The sequence below is a fragment of the Neoarius graeffei genome, chromosome 5 (genome assembly GCF_027579695.1).
Source record: "Neoarius graeffei isolate fNeoGra1 chromosome 5, fNeoGra1.pri, whole genome shotgun sequence".
Taxonomy (NCBI): domain Eukaryota; kingdom Metazoa; phylum Chordata; class Actinopteri; order Siluriformes; family Ariidae; genus Neoarius; species Neoarius graeffei.
In genome coordinates this window covers 5,720,213-5,723,577 of record NC_083573.1, presented here as the reverse complement: position 1 = coordinate 5,723,577, position 3,365 = coordinate 5,720,213, and positions in this window count along the sequence as shown.

Sequence of the window (3,365 nt, the reverse complement as noted above, 5' to 3'; positions counted from 1 at the left end):
TATTGAATTTTTTTTAAAGCACTTCGTCTGCTTCAACAATGTCGCGTGTCGATAATGGTGGGCACCGGTGAAAGTGATCACTATTATCGACACCTCACTCACGTGACTTCTCAAACGCACGTTTCGATACGAAATGCTGACTGTCGAATGAAAGAGTAAGAAACAAAGTAGGTTTGGACGAGGAGATCATGAAATGTCGGTGAATTTGATCATGCTTACCTGCGATGATCACGTCCGGGTTTTCCGAAAAATTGCTGATCGTGCTGAAAAAATTTCCATCTCAGGTAACGAGCTGCGTCATCAGACGACAAGATCAAAGGGCGAGGGCGGGTCTTCCGGTTGATTAATTAACCAGTAATAACTGTTGGAACTGAAACTCGCCTTTGTAAAATAGTTTTTTATTGGTAAATCTGAAAAGGTGTCGATAATTATGGACTGTCGATAATTGTCGACGCCGCTCTAACAAACAAAAGCGTGACTGAGTTCATGGAGGAATGAATGAATGAACAAATCAAACTAAAATAAATTAACCAACCGAAGTGAATTAATGGATGAGTGTCATCTGTCTGTCTGTCTAAAAAATAATAAACATCAATGCACAAATGAATAATTGAGTAAAATTACGAAACACATTTTAGTTTTTTTTTATTGAATCATTTTTAGTGAGTTATTTGTTCATGCATTTAAGTTTATTATTTACTTTATATACATTTATTTTTGTATTTTCGATCCTGGTTTAACCCATTCGAAACAGTGAATGCATTTGTTATATTATTATAGACATACATATCTGTGTGTATATATATATATTTATATAGTGTAGATGAGTGACGCGTGTGTTAGTGGCGGTGTTGATATTAAACATGAGTGTTAATGATGGTGTTGGAGTTAGCGTCCGTGTTATAGTGATGCTGTTTGTGGCCGTGTTAGTGTCAGTGATACCACTATGCTCCAGTGCCCGGGAAACAGTTGGGGGTTAGGGGCCTTGCTCAAGGGCACTTCGGCCCAGCTATCCTAACCTGCATGCCTTTGGACTGTGGGGGAAACTGGAGCACCCGGAGGAAACCCACTCAGACACGGGGAGAACATGCAACACCCAACACTAGAAAAGAACACACCACTGGGCTTGAACCCAGAACCTTCTTGCTGTGAGGCAACAGTGCTAACCACTACACCACCCATTAAAAATCAGAGTTGGTGTTCATGTCAGTGTTCATGATGGTGTAAGCGTGAAGCTTCAGTCTTGGTGTTGGTGTCTGTGTTAGTATTGTTTACGATGGTAATGGTGTTGGTGTGTCTGTGCTTGTGATGCTGCTCATATCTGTGTTATTGTCTGTGTTAGTGATGGTGTTTGTGTCCATGATGGTGTTGGTATCTGTGTTTGTGATGCTCTTAGAGTCCATGTTCATGGTGGTGTTGGTGTCTGGTTTGTTTGGTTTTTTTGATGCTTTTAGTGTCTGTGTTTGTGATGCTGTCTGTGCCCGTGTTAGTGACGGTATTAGTGTTGATGTCCATGGAATGTAATGATGTTGGTTTCAGTGTTGGTGTTAGTGATGGTGTAAGTGTTAAGAATCAGTGTTGGTGTTTGTGATGGGGTTAGTGTTGGTGATCGTGTGGATGTTAGTGATGGCGTAAGTGTTAAGAATCCATGTTGGTGTTTGTGATGGTGTTGGTGTTAGTGTCGGTGTTGGTGATGGCATTAGCATTAATAATCAGTCTTGGTGTTAGTGATGGTGTTTGTGATGGTGGAGCGTTAAGAATCAATGATGGTGTTCGTATTAAGAATCAGTGTTGGTGATAGTGATGATGGAGCGTTAAGAATCAGTCTTGGTGTTAGTGATGGTGTAAGCATTGGTGTCGGTGTTCGTAATGGTGTCAGTGTTCGTGATGGTCTTGGTGTTAGTGTTGGTCTCAGTGTTAGTGATGGCGTTGGTTTTACTGATGGTGGAGTGTGAAGAATCAGTGATGGCATTAGTGATGGTGTTGGTTATAGTGATGGTGGAACATTAAGAATCAGTGATGGTGTTGGTTTTAGTGATGGTGGAGTGTTAAGAATCAATCTTGGTGTTAGTGATGGTGTCAGTGATGGTGTTAGTGTCGGTGTTTGTGATGGTGTCCGTGTTAGTGATGGTGTCAGCATTGGTGATGGTATCAGTGTTAGTGATGGTGTTAGTGATGGTGTAGGTGTGAGTGATGGTGTCGGTGTGAGTGTTGGTGTTCGTGTTGGTGATGGTGTCAGTGTTGGTGTCGGTGTTGGTGTTGGTGTCGGTGTTAGTGATGGTGTTGGTGTCGGTGCAGTGATGGTGTTGTGTCGGTGCTAGTGATGGTGTTGGTGTCGGTGCTAGTGATGGTGTTAGTGTTGGTGTCGGTGCTAGTGATGGTGTTGGTGTCGGTGCTAGTGATGGTGTTGGTGTCGGTGCTAGTGATGGTGTCGTGCTAGTGATGGTGTTGGTGTCGGTGCTAGTGATGGTGTTGGTGTCAGTGATGGTGTCGGTGTTAGTGATGGTGTCGGTGTAGGTGTGAGTGATGGTGTCGGTGTAAGTGTTGGTGTTCGTGTTGGTGATGGTGTCAGTGTTGGTGTCGGTGTCAGTGTTGGTGTCGGTGTTAGTGATGGTGTTGGTGTCGGTGCTAGTGATGGTGTTGGTGTCGGTGCTAGTGATGGTATTGGTGTCGGTGCTAGTGATGGTGTCGGTGTTAGTGATGGTGTTGGTGTCGGTGCTAGTGATGGTGTTGGTGTCGGTGCTAGTGATGGTGTTGGTGTCGGTGCTAGTGATGGTGTGGGTGTCGGTGCTAGTGATGGTGTGGGTGTCGGTGCTAGTGATGGTGTTGGTGTCGGTGCTAGTGATGGTGTTGGTGTCGGTGTTAGTGATGGTGTTGGTGTCGGTGCTAGTGATGGTGTCAGTGCTAGTGATGGTGTGGGTGTCGATGCTAGTGATAATGTTGGTGTCGGTGCTAGTGATGTGTTGGTGTCGGTGCTAGTGATGTGTTGGTGTCGGTGCTAGTGATGTGTTGGTGTCGGTGTTAGTGATGGTGTTGGTGTCGGTGCTAGTGATGGTGTGGGTGTCGGTGCTAGTGATGGTGTTAGTGATGGTGTTGGTGTCGGTGTTAGTGATGGTGTTGGTGTCGGTGCTAGTGATGGTGTTGGTGTCGGTGCTAGTGATGGTGTGGGTGTCGGTGCTAGTGATGGTGTGGGTGTCGGTGCTAGTGATGGTGTTGGTGTCGGTGTTAGTGATGGTGTTGGTGTCGGTGTTAGTGATGGTGTTGGTGTCGGTGTTAGTGATGGTGTTGGTGTCGGTGTTAGTGATGGTGTTGGTGTCGGTGCTAGTGATGGTGTTGGTGCTAGTGATGGTGTGGGTGTCGGTGCT